Here is a 21,402-nt window from a genome sequence, read left to right as displayed (position 1 = left end):
TGGCGAGTCAACACAAAAGCACAACACATTCACTGTTGACTGCACAACTTTGCCAGCAAATGACCATGTGAAGTTGCCCATAGCGCGGAATTTCTCGACAAATGTCTTCAAGTAGAGGTGAGTAGGTGGGTGACCTTTGGCAAACCAAATGGCGCCGATGAGGATGTTCTTCCAACGGTAGGGAAGAGGGAGCTCATTAAGTGCTACTTGAATTGGCCAGACTGACCCTTTGCTCGACTTAAATACTGGCGATCCATCGCTGTTAGCGGTAACAGTCAGGTCACTCCAATTCATGTTCCTTTCATGGCGGACTTTTCTGTACAGTTGGCCATCTGTGATATCCTTATAAGCTCCCTGATGAGATTCAGCTGTCAGTTTCTGGAGGTTTGCGCCAACTATATCCCCAAACTTCTTTAAGAGACACTGTAGCTGACGCTTGAGGTCGACAGTTATGAAAAAGCTTCCTTTTTTCACCACCTGTGCCATAGTCGTCGTGGCTGCACAATTCGCGCAGCGCTGGAAATCTTGGCCGCAGCTTGATGTCAGGCACTCACACGTTGGGCAGTATGTATGGACTTCCATCATCCTTGATTTGTGCAAATCGCATAACTTCCTGAAACCATATTTTGTCGATGGGATGACGCTCTGGCCAAGCAACGCATTCAACAGCTTCAACAAGCTGTCCACTTGTGTCCAAGGAAGGCCAGCAGCAACAACAAATGTTAATACAAGCAGCATCGCCTGCAGGTGGGTAGTGTTCTGGTGTGGAAGTCTCGACTCAGAGTTTACTCTTATAAATTCCGACAAGTCTTCGTCGGGGTCCTCTAGCAGATGGTTGTCAAGCCCATCGGTGTCCTCATCAAGCCTTGGCAATTGTGCATCAGAAATGCTGTCATCAAGATGCTGGCTTGAAGGCTCATCATCCAAATTGGGATGACTTGTAGAGGCGTTGTCATGCACCTCATCTTCAGTTTGCTACAAAAAACATTGGAAAGGCATCATCAGCAACAGAAGAAAAAACATCAGTATTCAAGTGAATGACTGCAACCTGTTCATGTATACCCCGAGTTGGTATCATTCTGCATGAACATCATTCCGATTCCCTCCACATTTTAATATTTTCATCACAGGTTGTATGTATTTTCTTTATAATGGTCCATAAGAGATTAGTATACGTGGACCATCATGTGACATCAACCTACAATCACTAAATAATTTATAATCGAATTTCGTATCTCACCTGTTCAAGCTTCAACAGTCAAGTAATGGCTACGATGTGAAAGGTCAATATAAGTCACATGAGACACAAATAAAAAGTGCAACATAATCACTGCTTCGTAATTTTAATTCACTGTGATGCTAAAGACAGCTTGCCGCAAGAGCTGGAATGGCAATGGGTTTGGTGCATGGTTCATGGGAGTTGTGGTGTCCTAAAGCGACCCCGGCTACGAGGGATGCCATAGTGGAGGGCTCCAGATAGTTTCACTCACCTGGGGTTCTTGAATGTGTACTGACATCGCGCAACACATGAGACTCTAGCATTTCACCTCCACTAAAATGTGATCATAGTGGCTGGGACTGAACCCCCGCTTTTTAGGTCAACAGTCGAGAACCATAAACACTGAGCCACCATAGCAGCAGAATCACAATCAACGAAGCAGCAGCGATTATACTGCAGCTGTCTTCATGCCTCATGTGACCTATACTGAACTGACATCGTAGCCATCGCTCTGCTTTTGGAACAGAAGCCGAATCAGGTGAGATGAAAATTGATCATTAATTATTTGGCAGCTGTAGCCAAATACCTCATGGTCTTCCATGTATAGTAATGTCTAACGCACCGTTACAAACAAGAAAACATAGCCAACCAAAATTTGGTCTCTATACTCCTTTAAATGTTATATAGGAAAGTGTCAAAAAGTAGGACCAAGAGTGAAAGTACGGCAAGTCGCCTTACAGTTCAGCATTGTCAGGTTCGTTGAGCATGATTTCACAATTAAGACAAGGCAGACAACAACAAGAGACGCTAATATTTTTTAAAATAGAGTTGCTCAACAGCGGCATAAGCCCATGCATAGAACAAGCATTAGCACAACTGAGTGGGCAGGAAACATAGGCAAATAAAATAATACATTTTCTCATAATACCGCATTTGCATGGTTCAAAGGCAGCTAACATTAAACTATCAAAAAGGGCCCACAAGAAACCAAACATGCATTTTCGGGCTCAGCTGCCAAGCACCTAACCACTTAGCCACCACAGCAAGTCTAAGTGCACATATCTATGTGGCTTCGCTTGAATGCAAGAATTGCCTCTGAACACCTCAACACCTACACGAAAATTCTGGGGCAAAGGGCAGTACATCAGTGTGTGCGTGTGGGGGGGGGGAGCAAACCATTTGAACTGTGTACTGCTGGGAGATTTTTTTTCTTCGGAAAAATGGGGTACGCAAAGTTTTCCTATGCAAAATTTCAGGCTTGTGGAGGGGGATAGATTGCCCCCTTCAGCGGGTGAGGTGCGTTTCCAGAGTCAGCGCAGAGGCTCATGGGAAAGTCGTCTGCTACAGCTACTTCACGTTCATAATTTCTTCCCCTGCTTGCTTGCTTCACGGCAGTCGCTGTGTTAATTCGCTTCATATACTAATTTATTTCCACTGCAGCACCGCTGATTGTATTGCATCATCGCAAGACCAACCAGACGTCCACTCTGTTCTGCTTCGCAGCGTGTTTTCGCATGAAGTACAACCAAAATAATGTAAACGGTCGGATGCTTTCTATGCGTATGCAGTGCGATGTGTTGAGACGTGCAGCGCGCACGGCTGCACGTAGGGATAGTCTGCTAGCAGCTTTTACACGCTTCGAGGCAGCTACATCTATCATTTACTAAACTGTGCAAGCTCAGCCTTCGTTGCCTTCGTGATGCAGCAAAAAAAAAACCGAATATATAACGCCCAACACGTTAAACTAGTTCCGTCGGACACACAGCCGACTGCCGTGCATACGCAGAACAGCCAGTCTACGCTGGCAATACTATAACCACGAGAAAACGCTAATACCTTTCGTAATTGTCATTTTATGCGCTTAGGACGCGTTCATACACAGCACGCGCTGATCTTACGGTGGTGCTGTGCAATACGCAATGTCGCAGCACAAATAGATTAGCAAATAAACGATGCACGAATGCAGGACAATAGCTATGCAGAAGGCAGTGCGTGGGAGAAATTTGGAACCGGAAGTAGCTGGCAGACGATTTTTCCATTGTTTGTATTCACTTCGCAAACGGACCTCACCAATTCACCCCTGTCTCTTTAATCCGGCCCCATCCCTCAAATATGCACTCGCCTCACTTCGGTGCGGGCCCCAGGACACGCTGTAAACAGGCTTACTTGCCTCTGTTCATTGATTTTTTTTCTCGTAGAAGCCCAAGGTACGGCCATGGTACGGTCCAAGGAGTAGATGGAGAAATTAGGGGGTAGCGGGCGTCTTTGGAAACGTGCCATGCACAACGGCTCACCTCTGAAACTTCATTCGACGGTTCCCTTTGCCGCTGGCTCCACACGGTTTGCCGCGGAACTTTCTGCTGACGACGTACCGGGCTCAAAATAAGCAAGGTACCGTTTTTTAGGAGGCATGCTGCGATAAAGTGCACAGCCTGCTGGTAAAAGAAAGCCTTCGATCCGAGTACTGCAGCTATGCAGCTAACAATAGCTACAAACGAGGCACGAGCGGGGCACGAGAAAGAGCACGCGCGGTCTCGGCCTCCACAGTTACGTAACCACCACGCCGCCGCTTTGCACCACTGTACTCTCAAAACAATACTTTTTTTAGAGCGCAGCTCTTTGGCGTCCGTTCCTGGGTTTCGCGTCGTCGTCGGCGTTGTCGTCGGCCTCGTAACCAGCTCCGCCCCCCTTTCATCCCCCCAGCGCTAGCAGCGACCGACTGATACCGCTGGATGCCGCTGACGCCGCTAGAGAGTCAAGATAACGTGACTGCATAGAACACCGTCGCCGCCATGCAGAAAGAGGAGGAAAGGGTCCCCCCCCTGTTCTTGTGTGGCGGATAGGGTGCTCTTCAGTTGCCGACGCGCCGGTTATTTCACGTAGGCCCCGGCACGTCGACGAATACGTGACCACCTTCCCACGGCTAGACCTGGTTCTTAGCGCTGCGGAAGCGAGGGTATCATATTGTTTGTGTCGGCATCGGCGGCGTTGTCCCTGAAACCAACTCCGCAGCTGGGGTTGACTCACTATCGAAAAGGTGAAACAGCTTATTTGCTGCGCTCAAATTTCGCATTAGGAAGTAACGTAATCGTCGGTAATTTTTTTTTTCATTAATACAAGCCTAAATGATCGTTATTCGCAGTTTTTCTTTTTTGCAGTAGATATTGTAGATCTGCGAACAAGAAAGTGTTTTGTCATGCTGTTTCGGTTTCGGTTTCAACAGCCGAACGAAGACTGCACCGTGAAGGTGGCTTATAGGTCACGCGCGAGGCATGAAAAAACTGCAATATAATCTCTGCTTCTACATTCATTGTCATTCCGATTCTTGAAGCAGACTGCATTGTAGTGAAGCAAAACGACTAATCAACATATCGCAGTTTTTTCATGTCTCCCGTGACCTGTGAACTATAAGCACAGTGCAGACAACTGACACACACAGCACATGCACAGAATGGGAACAGTTATCAGTTTCAGTAAGCACGATATCTGCACTACGAAGGACCAGCTTGTGGGCAATTCCTCTGCGCGGGGGCGCACAGGCAGTCACTCGAGGCAGGACTTTGTACAAAGGGTTTATTCTCACATCAGGGGGGCCGGTCGTCGTCGTGGCAGCTGGGTCAGGTGGTCCTTTCGGCAGGGCTGGTCCAAGAGCAAGAACCCGCGAGCCTCTCCGGTCTCGCCTTATAAAGGCTCTCTCCCAGCCTCGCTCCCCCCGCCCCCCCACTCGGGAAGACGGGGTCCCAGGCTACCCGCGGTGAGCGGCGCGGGATTTGACTTGCCCGCGAGCAGACCCTACATCTCCCCCCCCCCCTCAAACGTCCGTCCCGGGGTCCGCCAGTAGGCGTTCGACGACCTCCGGGTCCGGGTCCATAGAGTCGTCGCAGGGGGGAGGGGTGCTCGCCGGGGGGCCGCTCACCGCTGGCTGGACGGGCTCCTCACGAGCCGCCTGGGGGAGCGAGGCGCCTGGCTCCGCTGGGGGCCCTGCCGGCAGCGCCCCCCAAAGCTCCTCGGCCGCCGGGGACAGCAGGTCTGGGCGGCTGGACTGGAGGATGCGGAGGGCCGCCTCCTCCGGGCGCCCCTCTGCAGTGGCGCAGCGGGGGAAGGCGCTGCAGCCGCCAAGCGCTTTTCCGCCGCGAAGGGGCTGCGCCTGGTCCCGCCACCTGGACCGCGCGCAGTAAGAGATGGCCGCTCCGTTGGCGACCGTGGTCCAGGTGGTCACGTGCCGCAGAACCCTGGGCCGCTTGGGTTGCGGCTGCTCGGCGGCCGAAGCGCCGGCTGGGCGCTGAGGGGGGCCCTGCGCCTGGTCGTCACTGGACCTCTTGCGTTGGCCTGCACCACTGGGAGGTGCTCTCCAGTGGTTAGGCATGTGGTTTGGCGGGCGGTGGGGGCCACCGCGGCCGTGGAACCTGCGCCACTCGCGCGGCTCCTGCCGCCAGCCGGGTGGCGCGCCTTGATGGCGGCCACCGTTCGACGGTGGTCTGCCTTGCCTTCTGGAGTCCGAGCCACGGGCGTCGGTCCGCTGGAGCTTCCTAGAAGACATACTGAGAGGGCGAGAGCACTGCGAGTGATAATTGATCGAGAGACACGGGTGCTACCTGGTCCTCAGGTTGTAGCGTCGGTTGCAAACCGCACCGCTACCTGCTCGTCCTCCCGGGGGTGAGATCGCCGCATCGCGCTGATTTCCCACCGCTTCGCAGCCATCGTCCTTGCGAAGGTGGAAAGCCTTCAAATCAGCGACATGCACCGGACCGGCGGTTTCGCCGTTTGTCAACAACCGCAACTGGTAGGTGAGCGGCGTAGTCCGTGCCGTAACTTCGTACGGCCCAGCCCACTTGTGCGCTAGCGACGCGGCGAAACCGCGCGCTGCGTTACTAAGTGGGTGCGTTCTCTTGAGTACTAAGTCGCCCGTGTTGAAAACGACGTGACGGCGACCTTTGTTGTACTGATCCGCCTGCTCCATGCGCGCCACATCGAGGTTTTCGTGGGCTGCTCGCTGCGCTGCCTCCAGGCGCTCCCGGAGCCTTGCCGCGTACTGCGAAAGCGGAGGGGGCGCAGGCCCCGCCGCGTCGAGTAGGGCATTCTCTAGCGGAAAAGCGATCTCTCTCCCAAAATTCAAGTAAGCGGGTGTAATACCCACTGACCTGTTCACGGTTGTCCTTGTAGCGAACGCCAGTTCGGACAGCCGCGCGTCCCAATCTCTGTGCTGCTCGGTCGTCGCGACCAGCATGCTCTTCAGATTTCGATTCACCCGCTCGGTTATGTTGCTCTGAGCGTGGTAGGGACTCGTTCTCCTGTGGCGGATTTGAAGCGCCCGACAGGAGTCTACAAAGACTTTGCTTGTGAAATACGAAGCATTGTCTGTAATCAGGTCGGAAGGGAAACCGAAACGAGTGAAAGTCTCCAACAGTTTTTCCCAAATTCGTTCCGACACAAGCTTCCTAAGGGGGAAAACCTCAACCCACTTGGAATAGTGGTCCGTTATTACCAGGATGAATTGGTTTCCGCGTGCGGACCGAGGGAGGGGTCCCATGATATCGCACGCGACCACTTGCCACGGGTAGTTGCTAACTACCGCCTTCATCATGCCAGCGGGCTTGCCCGCCCGAGGCTTGGCTACCTGGCATACCGGGCAGGTACGGGCGTATCCCAGCACATCCTTTCTCATGCCTGGCCAGGTCGCGACACGGCATAACTTGTCGTAAGTCTTACTGCCGCTGCCATGGCCTGCCAGCGCTGAGTCATGGAATGCTGGCGGAAGCGCTTCAGAGGCGCAGCCCAGCTTTGTAAAAAGCGGCGTCACCGCTGTTGGAGAGGAAGAGAGGGCGGACGGGAGTGTCGCGCCCGGTTTGGAGAGAGAGGAGACGGACAAAGGTCCCGCACGGTGCTGTGACGGAAGGGAAACACAGCAGCTCGTGGCGGCGACCGCTCGCCTGCCTAGGAGCGAGGCAGAAAGAAATCTGTCTTGGGGAGTAGCGGTCAGTAGAGAAGAGCTGATCGAGGCCCAGAAAGCAGACGGTCTTTGCCAGCGGGTGCTGAAGGAGCTTGCGAGCAGCGCAGCTTGCACCGGGAACGCTGAGGGCAAGTACGACGCGTATCTGCTGGGCGATGATTGGGCGCCATTATTTGTGGGCAATTCCTCTGCGCGGGGGCGCACAGGCAGTCACTCGAGGCAGGACTTTGTACAAAGGGTTTATTCTCACATCAGGGGGGCCGGTCGTCGTCGTGGCAGCTGGGTCAGGTGGTCCTTTCGGCAGGGCTGGTCCAAGAGCAAGAGCCCGCGAGCCTCTCCGGTCTCGCCTTATAAAGGCTCTCTCCCAGCCTCGCTCCCCCCGCCCCCCCCACTCGGGAAGACGGGGTCCCAGGCTACCCGCGGTGAGCGGCGCGGGATTTGACTTGCCCGCGAGCAGACCCTACAAGCTATAGGCCCCGCTCTTGTCTTTTAGCTATAAACACACTTTGGCGTCACAACCATCGCTATAGGCTGTTGAAACCGAAATAGCACGAGAAAGAAATTTGATTATAAATTATTTAGCGCTCGTAAGAGAACACCACGCAATAATCCATGTACAGCAATGTCTTGCGCATCATTACAAACAAGACAGCAGGCACCCAGAAGTTAGATGCATATACTCCTTTAACCATCACAGCGATCTTCATGCCTTTTGCTTCCGCGACCTGTACCATTTATTTTGGCTTCCTTTACTGAGATCTTTGTTTCCGTTGCTGTTAACTGGTAAAAGTGAAGAAATGTCATAGACAGTAAAATTTAGGCGACCACAGAAAAATACACCATTTGCGGGCCTGTAATTTACGGTCAATCTTGGACGGAGGGATGGGCGAAGGTCATTTGACATGTGTACTTCTTGGATATTTTTCGTCGAAAAAATGGGGTTCGGGATGGTCTTCCTACGTAATTTTTCTTTATTAGCTGGGGGGGTTAGGGAGCGCCAAATTTCTACTTAAATCCATACCTGAGTTTCTGGGTTTGTCATACGTACGGTTTATTACACTTAGCTGTTCGTATGAAATGAACGCAAAGCTTGTTTTTTTTTTCCACCAAATAAGCTCTTCTCAGAGTGACTGGATTATTTCGACCTAATTTTGAGTTGGGGCATATTGAGTGCAGTTCCTTTTTATGGGATTTCTATAGCTTCAAATATGACAGCGAGAACTATATGTAATTCATTCTGGTTCATTGCAGCCAATGCTAGCTGCTATAGTCATTACTCGATGGTGTGAGGCTGACAGTGAATTTTTTGCAGTGCCCTACACAGCGGCCTATCAATATGGTCGACGTGCTCATTCTGCGACCGCTATTCTCAATATTCGCGCTGGACGTGGCACTTTGGACTGCTGGGATTAAGATTCCGTTATCAGCTGGATTATTGATCAGTAAATCCTGCTCATCCACCTGGAAACCGTTCGATTCCAACTTGAATCACATGTATATCCAGCTACAAAATGTCATTCACCGGAAATCATGTTCATCTGGAATAATTTTTTCAGAAATATTTACACTTCCAGTTCACCCCTTCTCGAACCTCTCCCAATGCCAGGTAGAAAATGTCACTTCAGCAAGAAATTTAGCCGAAAAAGTGCTTTTCAAGCTGGAATGGGCGCCCGAGACGAAAGTCCTCCCTGCCTCCATTTTCATCGCGAAACGCCAGCCGGCAAAGAAGCAATCGCCGAATAAGCGTCCAATACATTAAATAGCTTATTTGGCGGTTTGTTTTCACCCGAAATCGTGAAGCGGACATACGGGGAGTTGGTGGCTGACAGGCACGTGAGAAGAGCTTCTGTCTTTCTGGACATTTCCAGATAATGAAGGGAAATTGTAATAATAATCTCTTACCGTACCTGTTAACCTAAGATCACAGAAAAAATTAGACCGAACATATCGTAATACGCTGTTTTGTGCGCGGATAGAAGTCTTACGGGCCGCCGCGGTGGCTCAGTGGCTATGGTGCTCGGCTGCTGGCCCGAAAGACGCGGGTTCGATCCCGGCCGCGGCGGCTCGAATTTCTTTGGAGGAGACATTCTAGAGGCCCGTGTGCTGTGCGATGTCAGTGCACGTTAAAGAACCCCAGGTGGTCGAAATTTCCGGAGCCCTTCACTACGGCGTCTCTCATAGCCTTAGTCGCTTTGGGACGTTAAACCCCACAAAACCAAACCAAGTCTTACGGAATTCTTTGCGTATCTTACTAAACAGCGCCACCTCTAGAAGTATAAATAATGAGCTATCCAGCAAGCCTAGGCGGCGTGGGCGCTCCAAGGAGGCTCGCGCGTGGAACTCCGTAAACTCCGTCGTTTGTTTTGATGATAGTTTTGGTAGCGTAACTGCCCGGACAAATGGAGTATTACGTGTACGTAAAGTTCTTGGAAGACAATCTGAAGAAAATTGCCAAATCTCGGCATGTGAAAGGGTTTCGCCCGGCCAATGTGCACGATTTTAGCGCCTGGGTAACCTACAGTGTATATTGGGAGGGCGACCAGAAAACCAGCGGAGGGTACTACGACGCTGACATACTGCACATGTCAGGTAAGCAGAACTGTCCTGAAGACCCTGATGCAAGTTTATTTTTTTTATCCCTGTGCCGTGAACTATTGCTGCAAAACATGTCGGCAAGCATCTGCCGCCTGTCTGCTCACATGGGTTTGCTCGGTGCACACGAATCAAAACAAAGGGCGCCGCCTTCATGTCCTTTGTCAACGCTGTTTTCTCTTTCATGTTGTCGAAATGTGTACATTGGGCCTATACTAGCTTCGGCTATTGGCCCAGCAGTTTTTGCAAACGTTTTGTATATCTGATGTTAAAATAAAGAAAGAAAGAATCTGCACCAACTAACCCAACCACACGTGTGCGTTGTTTCTCGAACGTTTTTCGCCTTCTTCCACTTTCTTTTTACCGCTTGTGCGCTCCAAGTGTACTGCATGTTTGATGTTCGATGTACCGAAATCCCGTGCCCATTAATTTGCCGTGGTTTCGGGGAGACTGCAGAATGGTTAGACCTGTTTTATTTTTAATTCTGTGTGTTTACATACACTGTAAAGCTTTGGAGTATTTGCCCATCTGGTGTTGTATTATGAAATACACTGCACAGCAATGTCAGCTATTATATGCTGCATTCCGTGCACTCATGTTGTCTTCTCATCTTTTCTGTGCTTTTAAAAATGTTAGCTCATCAGCACCACTAGGCTGAACATTAATTATGTGGATGCTTGAGAAAAACACTGCAGCATGCGAGTGTAATTATGTGGACACTGGACACTTGGGGAAAACACAAGCACGCGAGTGTGAGCACTGAGATGTATCAGCATGAGTGCTGTGTGGCCTGGTCGTTACTACGAGAAAAAAGTGTTCATTGAAATTTATTTCAGAGTCCAAAGAAGAAATGGACTCATTCATCATAGACAAGGCGCAGCGTGCAAAGCTGAAGCGGCAGGGGCCACCAGAAAATGTGCGTGTTGGAAACTGCATGTTCCGTTCAGGAATTGTCATGTTGGTAGTATGTATACATGGGTTTCATGCGATGTCATGGGTGCCACAATATAGAGTCTAAGGGAGAGCTTCTGCAATGCAGATTGGGGCAGGTAATGAAAAATGGGTTAGAAAAATTTGCAGGTTTCTGGCATGCATCTAATCTCAAACATGGCAACAGCTATGACTTTGGTGCAACCCAGGTATATGCAATTTTCATTGATGCCACTGCTGGGCCCTTGCTATCTTCGTGGTCATTCTGAATATGTTTACTCTTTTTTATGGAAATGTTTGCTAGTGTTAAATTATTGAAACATATGCAAGTCTTAGAGCAAGCAGCATGTTGCCATGCGGGCGTGTGTATAATCACAGCTGTGGTAAACAGAGCGTGCAGTTGTAGGAAAAGCCTATATGAGTGATGTAGTGCATTTTTCTGGTATTTGTTTAGTTCATGCATCTATACTTGGAAATGCATATGCAAAAAATTATATGATACAGCTGTTTGGACCATTTAAGTTGCTGTTGTAAAGAGCGACCAAGTAAGAAGCAGCTTTAGCTCAGAGTCGTGAAGGACTTGACATTGACTATGCCAGCTTCACAGTCACATCGAAGCACTGCTGAATCTTTACAAGGGAACCTCTGGACAGGAACTTGTTGCCATTTGTAGACCTGCAGATTCTGAGGCTTAATGCAGTCATATATACAGTCATATGCACTCCTTCTGGCATTGCTATTATTCCTAACATGTATCGGGAGCATGAACTGTCAAGCGCAAAAGTTTGCAGGATCCGCGAAACTGCATTGCTGTGCCATCTGCCATCACAGAGCGTGGTGTTGAGGTTCACGTGAGTCTGGATACTATGCTCTGTTATGGCATATCACGCAGCAATGTAGTTTTGCTTCGCCCCGCCACGCATCCCAGATCCTGCAAACGTTTGTGGCCAACAGTACCGTGTTATGGATAAGGAAATGCCTAATGTACTTGTGGCAAGTGGGCGAGTCTCCTTGCAGTGGTCAAACAAATGCGAGTGTGCTGATTATATGCGAAGTGCACGATGACTTGTGCATGATACACATTTGCTGCATTTATATTGGTTATGCCTCTGCTTCAATTCTAGTCAAAAAGAAAGGTGAAACAGTTGAGGATGGCTGCCAAATGGAGTGCCAATGAGGACGTTGTGGCACTCGCAGAAAACAATGCACTCAAAGAGGAGCTGGAAGCCCTCAAGAGAGAAAATGCCAAGCTGCGGCAGCTAAACATAAAGCTGCAGGAGCAGCTCCTGAAATGCCTCTCAACTCCGGGTTAGTCTTGCACGGCAGTATGCCTACTTCTTAATCTAGATACCACTTGCTACAGCCTGTAAGTTATTACTTTTTTCTCGTAAGCTCCAGTGTCTCAAAAATACACAAGTGCTTTATAAAAGAAACTTCTTTTTGGGAAAGCAATTGTCAAAAATTTTGCATGTTTATGCAAAATTCAACATTTTTCATTGGTTGTAGAAATGCAGTTTTGCACTAACTCCATGTCTTTAATGATCCTAACGTCTGCATCACAGTGGAAATGTGAACTTTAGCTACATATGTTCATGTTCTTAGTGGAGCTTAGATAAATTACCTAAAAAGACCAAAAACAAAAAGATGAGAAAGTATGATGAAACAAGAAAAAATGAACTTGCTAAACGGGAAGTCTAAAACTGCAAACTTTTTGTCGACAGCTGCTGAAGTGAGCAATGAGGCTAGTTTTGCACTCATTGAGAATGCCGCTGAAACATCCCTCCAAGGGCGGTTACACCAGTACCACAGCAGTGCCACCCCACCCTGTCACTGGAAGGGTCCACGCTGCCTTCATCTGAAGTGCACAGTGCGTGCTTATCAGCTGAGGAAGGTATGGAAAGTCATCTGCAGCACTCCGGAATCATGTCTACTATCTGTGCCCCGCTGCGGTGGCTCAGTGGCTACGGCGCTCGGCTGCTGGCCCGAAAGACGCGGGTTCGATCCCGGCCGCGGCGATCGAATTTCAATGCAGGTGAAATGCCAGAGGCCCGGGTACTGTGCGATGTCAGTGAACGTTAAAGAGCCCCAGGTGGTCGAAATTTCCGGAGCCCACCACTACGGCGTTCCTCAGAGCCTGAGTTGCCTTGGGCCCCTAGTAAACCCCAGTAAACCAATAAACCATGTCCACTATCTATAATTGTCAGTGACATTGTTGCGGAGTCCTTAACCTACCACCGTGCGCATTTTTTTCAGTTCGCAGCAAGTTTATAACCCGTTTTTCAAGCTGCAAAGATAACCTAATGACAGAAAGAACAGGGAAGGGTACAGAAATGAGGAGCTCGTTACAACATAAATAGGAAGATAGCCAACAGTCATTGAAACCAAAGAAAGCATACGAGAATGTTGTTTTTAAATCATTATTCATGATGTAATGGGAAATTCATCGGTACAGGCAGCAGCCATGTTGAGAAAGCTTCAAATTAACCTAAGGACAGCGCAGTGCGTGTAACGTTAAGGGACAAAAAGAGAGTAGTGCAAGTCAGGGGAACAAGCACGACTGTGATGTTCTGGTTTACATCATGAAGAAATGAGCAGTACTTATGGTGTGGAGGACAGGTGATGAATGGTCCATTACTACTAATGAAATAGATTCCAAAAAAGAAAGGTAAACATTGCTGACGAGATAAGGAAATCTGTGGACTATAGGACGGCTGTAGCTGGCCCAGTACTAAATTAGAGGTCAGTGGGTAGTGCTTTTAACCTGGTTTGGGCATACGTAGGATGATGAAGTTGACCGCCAGAAATAACTGCATTTTGGTTTTCTTTGTTGCATATTAAACGCAAGCACTAGTGGTAGCTAGCTGTCTTGCCATAAATATGGGTAAAATTGATTCCATATTTCATGTCTGCATAACAAAAGATTAATCTAATTATTTATTTGATATGCTTCGAGGCTGAGGGTATTGATTTCAGCATAAATTGTATGAAATGTTGCTCCTACTGCACTAGTCTGAATTGTGTTTTAATCACTACTAGGTAAATATCAAGCTTGTGTTTTGCCGTCATTGCGTGCCGACATGCCAGCTTTACAAGGAAAGGAGACATCTCTGATGGCATCTGCTGAAGTAGACCTTCCAGCGTGCCTGCTGGACCGCCTGCAGCAGAACCACGACCAGTCCGGGGTGTTTGTTCCCTGACAGACAGTGGAAAGGTGAAAGCACCTAAATTTTCTGTCTTATGAAATGTGAAATGCGGGGTAGCATGCACATATATTCATTCACCAGTGTAGAATGTTTAGCAAGTTGATACTTGTCTATACTGGCTATAGCAGCACCAATAAGATGTGGCACCAGCATTCATTTGCATCTGTAAATTTTTATTCAAGAAACACAGATTATAAAAAAGAAAGGAAAACAAGAAACAGGAAAAAAGGTCACCATCCAAATCGAGCAACATTTGTCCTGCTGCGAAAATTCACTGGACGCTCATGAAACAAATTTCATGTCCACATGTAATTGCTTAACCAGCGCTTTTAAAATTCAGTAAGCTACATGCATTTTATGTTGGTGGTTTAATGACAGGTATATGGGGGTGTTTTGGTCAGGCTTGAACAGTCGGATGGTTATTTCTTGCAGCTCATGCAGTTACTTTACAGGTCCAGTTTGGTCCACAAAGGTAGCCCATATAGTATTAATGATCACTAAAATTTTTCCATATGAAGTTGAATCATGCTTAGTGCTGCTTTTAAAAAGAGCACTGGCAGCTAAGACATCAATTAGATGTTAGGTGTCAGTGCAGGCTGAGCAGTAGAGGAGCCTGTGTTGCAGCCATGTGCCCCACAATGACAGCAAAAGGGGAGGCATGAGGGTGAAGCATGAGGCCAGCTCAGTGTTAGAAGGGTAACTTGTCTTTGAGGGTGGTCCTTCGCATTGCTTAGTCATCGTGACATGTCTTGAGAAGGGCATCTGGTTGCTATAGAAATTTTGTGACCATTCCACTCTTACAAGGGGCACCATACCGTGTGAAGCACAAATGGCACGGATTTTTTTGTGTGCTCTTCTTATTTTTTTAGCATTTGTTACTGTGCGCACATACTAATTGGCTAAGTCCAGCAAGGTAGAGCCATTTTTCTGAAATTATTTGCTGATAGCATTCCAAACATGAATTGAGATTAGCATTAGCCAGTTACGAGCACTGCATGCAGTTACCTTTGATACTCCACTGCTGTTAATAAGTGCCACTAAATGCCCATCGCACTGTTAATGTCCACGTTTATGTTCTGCAGTTATTTTCAAGTTTTAAATGATTTTGACCTTGGTGCTGTGGCAAGTGCTAACACTGAGTTTTAAGTCAGAATGCACTCGGTAAACAATGATAATTTGTACATTATGTACGTCCCTTTCAGTTCGGCATGCCGTTTGTTTTCTTTTTCCTGCAGGTACACCTGGCCAATGGCCACGAAATTTCAAAAGAGGCGTATGATACCCTCATGGCACTACAAAAAGATTCACTTTTTGTGAAAAGAGCAGCAACCACATTGTGGTCAACAGAAGTGCTGGCTCAGCGCAGTTTCACCGGGACGCTGTCCAACCGATTCCTGGCAGAGGGCGGGGACAAAGCCCCGCAGAAGCCACTGACGCCGCTGAAGGTGGAGACGATAAGGGGTAATTATTCTATTCTACTGGGGTTAGCACATGTGCATATTGTCATATTTCATTAACATATGAAAGGAGGCTATCTTGACCTTGGCAATAGCTCATGAGAGGGTAATAACTATCAAACACTATTTGACTCATATTAGAATGGATCAGTTCGTTGCGTAGCTTCTGGTTGTGCATGAAAATTCATGTGCAGTCAACTACTTGACAGGCACAATGAGAAGCGTTTGGTAGAGATAAGAACTTCCTACAGAGCTGAGCTGCAAGATGAGTGCATGACATGAGCACTCTACATCTGTGGCAACAACCAAAGAACGTAACTTGTTTTGTGATGCTAAAATAGGCTGTTGTCACATGACAATGTTGAGCTGGAAAGTTAGGTTCTTAAGAGCTGCGCATTTTTAAAACCTTTAAATGTTCACTGAAGTGGAATCTGAACTCGTCTTTTTGCCACGGGAACTCGATCTACACGCTCCCAGCATTCTTAGAAACTTTGAATTATTGCCCTGTGCGGCTGATTTTCCTCATTTAAATCTGAGTAATGTGTGGCTACCGCCTTTTTCTTTTAATTCTCCGCAGTCGGGGAGGAGTCAGCCAACGCATGGAGTGCCTTGCAGGCAGTTACATGGTGGCTTTGCTTTCGTTTTTATTTTGTTTTTTACATTTCCATGGATAAAAAGATCTATTCAGAGACTACATAGCTGCAAATTAGGCCCACAGAAATAAAAATACGCGAGGACTCTTTGCTTTCGCCAATCACGACGCATCACTCCGCCGATGGCAGAGCGGCAAGCCGCCACAGGACTGGTTGAAAGGTTGGTCGACTCCTGCCACTGTCTGCGGGGGAATTAAAAAAAAAGGCGGGAACCGGGTGTTTAGTTCGATTTAAACTAGGGAAACCGACTGCACAGGGAAATAATTCGCAGTTTCTAAGAACGTTCGAACGTGTAGAACGAGTTCCATCGGTAAAAGTATGAGTTCAGATTCCTCTTTAGTGCACCTTTAACGCAAACTCTGATGGTATCAATCTTATGTATCTTCCTGTCCTTTTTTGTTATTGTTTCATCTTATTGCCTTAGCAAAGACACTAATTATGGGATGGTTTACACAAACATATTCTCTGGAAATGTATGCAGTTCGACCTGTTGTACACTTCGCATACATAGTAGTAATGCAACTGAGCCATTACTTGGTGTGCTTTGGCTTTGTGTTCAGGACCATACCATGTATGCATCTACTAGGGCACTGTGCATTGCCTGCATTCTTACAATGGACAAACGCTTTTTTCTGATGACCTTAGTCGTTTTTCTGCTTTACACTTGGCGTGAATATTAAGGTGACATGCTCATTTTGATGATGTAGGCAGTGCGAAGCGTCACAGCAGCTGCCGTGCTTGCAGTATTGTCGCTCATGGCTTTTGCACGTGCACATGATTTGGCAACATAGCTTTGTGCAACCTGTCTAGAGTGGAGAAAGTGATTTGTTTACATATCTACTGAGATTTTTCCAGAATCGGAACACCTTGTTGCACTATTACTCATATTAGGCAGAAGTGTTCTAGGCTTAATTCTAGGCTTATTTACAACTTTCTTTTGATGTGCTGTGTTTTACTGTGTTTCACTTAAATTGCTCACCATTACTGCTGCACTGTTCTGTTGAGATTGCACATGCTTCTACACTTACTAAGAAGAGCAGAAGGAATGGCATTGTGCATCGTCAGAGCTACAGCTTTGTGCCCTAAATGTGTTACAGGTGTTGAAACATGGACGGTCTCGCACCGGGATTTGGCCCTTTTCATGTGTGAATCGAACATGGGTTCATTTTCTAACCCATTTTCTGCAGCAATAAATGACTCTGCAACATCAACATGGCCCCAAACCCATACAATTGATTTTTACAAAGAACTAAAGCTGGATGAGGTTGTCCTCTGTGTCCCTTTGAAATGATCAGGCGAATGAATTTACTTATCATGTAGCATACTGCTCTGTGTTACAACAAGCAGTGGCGTTACAAGTAGATTCGGCAGTTTTTGTATTGCTGAGCTAATTGTCAGGCTAAGACTTACTGTATGTCCTGGAAATTGGTTCTACATGGACAATTCTGCCAAAGCAAGAATAATAACAAAGCTTGCGCTATTTTTAACACTTATGCATAATTTTCTTTCAGTGTTCTTCAGGCATTATGCCCGCAGTCGGGGAGTGTCGGACGAAGCAGCCACAAAAGCTGAGAAAAGTATAAGACTGTGGCTGTCACAAAAAACTTGCGAACTTCGCCGGAAGAGGCCCGCTGCTTCAAAGAACTAAGTGAATGAGAATAAATTTTGTTTCTTTTTCTTTTCTACGTGCCCTTGCAATTTCTTTTAGCAAGCATACGAATTGAGTATTGACGTATGTGTGCAAATTTTGTTTCATTTTCTTTCCCTAAAATTTCTATTGGTAAGTGTAAAAATTGAGTGCTGGTGTATGCATGCTGTTATGTGTATCCTAATGCACTGCATCGCTATCAAAGCACATTGAATTTGTGTTTTTCTCACGGCCACTCTGCGTACACACAACTCTTCTTCTCTTTGAGCTCTCCAGTGATAGTGAACAACTGCGCAAGCATTGCAGAAGCTGGTGGTTTAACTGTACTTGTGCAGTTTATATCAGCAACTGTACCAAGTGACAGAAGAGGGCAGCTGTCGAGCTCACATTTGCTTCCTCACGTGAAGTTGGCGTCTTGTGGAGCCACAGCTCGCCTGCATCACCCACGTGCGCTTCTTTTCAACCTGTTTTCTCGGTACTAGGTATGCTCGTTATGCTCCACAGCGGGCGGCACATATCGTGAAACGGAAATTGTTCCCGAAGGCTCCTAACCCGGTCAGCACGGCACCAAATTAAATCACATCAGAAAACACCAGACCGGGCCACATCAAAACACTAGAACGGGCCACACCAAAAACATCAGGCCGGGTCACACCAGACCGGGTCACACCAGGCCGGGTCACACCAGGCCGGGTCACACCAGGCCGGGTCACACCAGGTCGGGTCACACCAGAACCCGTGTCTGAATTTCCGGTCTGGTGTAAACACCAGATATGGGCTGGTGTTTTTTTCGACTGCGTGGTTTCACATGTATCCTTAAACAATATGGTACAACATTATCTCTCTTGTAAGAAGTTAAAGTACTGAGGTGGTGCTGATATCTTATTCTTTTTTCAACATTTTTTGGACCCTTTAAAAATGTTCTAGAAAATTCAGAGCTGGAAAGTTCACCTGGGAGCACACAATGGCGTCAGTTTGAAGCACCCCGGCGGGCAACGTCCGAGAATGACCTGCTACGCAGGTCGTAGCGGCGCTCCGCTGCTGGCGGTGGTGGAGGGGGGAGTCCGGAGTCGGGCATCTTGGCGTCATATTGCTCGATGGTTCGCACGAAGCGTGGTCCAGCCACCGTGCCTGGCTCCGTGCCGAGTCCCGTAGGATTATGTGCTGCAGATGGCCCGCAATTAGGGCGACGCCCTCGAAACTCGGATGAAGGCCTTCCGCAGCAAGAACCCGGCCGGTCGGAATCCATTGGAGCCCATGGTCGATATAGAAGACTCCCCTCGTGCGACAGCAGTACTTGCGCTGAAGGTCGTTGAACCTGCAAGCCTCCCGGTTGCACCGCACCACGAAACGCCGGTTACGACCACCCGTGCGGCGATTGGGAGATCGAGGGAGCACCAAAGTTGCGCAAATTTTGGTCACGGTCCGCCGCTTCTCCTTGATTGTGCTGATCAGCTGCCGGTACCGCTGGAATGTGGTGCTTGCTGGCTGCTTCGAAACGTCGTTGGTGCCGACATGCAGCACCACTGTGGTGGCAGTGCGAGGCATGAAGTCCAGCAGGTGCGTTGCGTCCTCGACAGTGGCTCCATTTTGAAAAATGAAGGCGGGAGTCCCGCTCCGTCCAGGATGAAAGTTATTATGGAGATGCTTGATTTGGGCATTGCCGATTATTACTGTAGCCGTTGAGGTGCTTGGAAACTTCCAGGTGATGTTTTTCGCCGTGACTTTCTCAGGTGCCATGATCGCAATATAAGAAATAACAAAATCTACAAGGCAACTGACTAAATATATCATAAGTTGGGGAAGTCGCATTAAAAAACTTAACAGATTTATACAAAGTTTCGACCAGGGTCTGGTCTTTTTCAAGAATGATCATACAGTGCACGGACGCATCTTCTTATAGCAGTGAACATGGCACACAGAGGGCTTGAAAAAGAAAAATATCGGTAAATAAAGAAAGATAAAAAATGAAAGAAATGAAAAAAAATCAAAGGGAAAAGAGGAACACAGCCGAGACAGGAAACCCAAACGTCAAGTTGGTCCAGCAAAGGCGCCGCCTGAAAGAGGTGAAAGAGGGAGGCGGGCCTAGGCGGGCACGCGACTAGTTCGGAAGAGGGAAAAAACATGGGGGTGGTTAACAAAAGAAGGGAAGTGCCTGCCAATTGTGTGCGTCAGTATGCCTTCTAGCCGCGTCTGTGTGGCCCCGAGCCACTTTAGAAGATAGCACGAGCACGCACAGGTTGCGTCTGCGCTTAAGTGTCTCCACACGTAGGCACGTGAGCCCCGTGTGGTTCGCATATGGTGACCACATGGAAAGGTTCCTCGTTTGCAGGCGTGAAAAAAAGGGGGATCAAAGAATAAATAAATACAGAAAATGGCACTGCGATGGGCAAAAGAAACAAAAAAAAATAATAAACACACACACACACACACGCAGAGGTCACATGAACGCACAGAATACACAGAATACACACAAAACTGTGTCACTGTTGTAACATTTTTTAGGAGCAGATATGAGGGGAAATATATATAAGCCCAAAAATGAAGTTAAAGACAGCGGCAGGGTTTTAGAAAGTCTAACAAAAAGACAAATTTCATCCCAGGGAACTCCGCTTAGACTTAATACAATAATATTAGAACAAATACAAATACCATGCGAAATAATAGAGGCGCATAAAAAATACAGTTCAAGAGTAGAAAAAATGTCCTAAGAAACAAAATTTACCCAAACGCAGTGATCAGCAACATCCAAACGATAATAATGCGATGAATACACATGAGAGACGAGCGTCACAGTATTCGTGCTTAACCACAACAAGAATAATATCAGTACCTCGACTAGAAATGAAAGTGTTAGATACAGAACAAGCCTTTACACAACTGGCATCATAATGGATTTAAGACACAATATTTTGCATGCAAAATAGTTCACAAGGAAAAGAAAAACAAACAAAACATTGCAGGATGATTTAGCCGGAAAGGCAGGAGAGTTTGCCGGGCCTTTCATTAATACCAGCAGACAAGGTGTTAAATTTAAATATTAGATATGATTCACACGCTTCCCTGTCGTAATGTGTCTCGAAGCGAGATTGCAATATGGTGGCCTTGAACCTTCCAAATGGATGGCCTTTTGTCGTTACGTGTTTTGAAAGAGGCAGATCTGGCAGTGATCGTATATGTGCTCTGTGGTTATTTATTCCAAGCGGTAAGGAGTTTCAGTTTGCCCAATATACTGAGTACGACACACACCGCACTCGAGAAGGTAGACTACGTTGCTGGTGTCACAGTTGAAATTCCCTCGAATTTTGAATGAGAAAGACGACGCTGTGCTGTGAGCTTCCGTGACCTTATTTATCATTGGACAGAGTTTGCAGCGCGGTTTATTGCAAGGTGTGCACCCTGAGACTTCACCGTTGTCTAGTTTCGAGGAGGCTACGGCATCTTTGATAATTTTTGCCCTCCAATATACGACACGGCGGGCTTCGGGAAGCAAGCGATTCATTTTGTCGCTCTGCAGGAGAATGTTGTGATGCTTTCTGAAAATAGAATTAGCATTCGGTGCTGATGGAGAGTAAGTTAATATCAGCTTAGTTGGGTAGTTCGTCTGCGCAGTCTTGGTGCTATTTAGCATTGTACGGCGGTCTTGTGCTGCAGCTTTTTCCAAGGCATCGTCGATGATAGACCTCGGGTAGCGCTGTCGGACTAAATCCTTGCGGAGTATCTCACAGTTAGAAGCGAAGTCCTCTTCAC

General features: G+C 47.6%; 2 pseudogenes; one reads left to right on the top strand and one right to left on the bottom strand.

Moving 5' to 3' along the window:
* Positions 1-290: 290 nt before the first annotated feature.
* On the bottom strand, positions 291-3,436 carry LOC149355008 (uncharacterized; annotated as a pseudogene).
* Positions 3,437-13,768: 10,332 nt separating this feature from the next.
* Positions 13,769-17,652, top strand: LOC149355007 (BEN domain-containing protein 5-like; annotated as a pseudogene).
* The last annotated feature ends 3,750 nt before the right edge of the window (positions 17,653-21,402 follow it).

The sequence above is a fragment of the Amblyomma mixtum genome, chromosome 3 (genome assembly GCF_055824585.1).
Source record: "Amblyomma mixtum isolate Tamu chromosome 3, ASM5582458v1, whole genome shotgun sequence".
Lineage (NCBI taxonomy): Eukaryota > Metazoa > Arthropoda > Arachnida > Ixodida > Ixodidae > Amblyomma > Amblyomma mixtum.
Note: the sequence above shows the minus strand (reverse complement) of the source record. Positions and strands in the feature narration are given on the sequence as shown.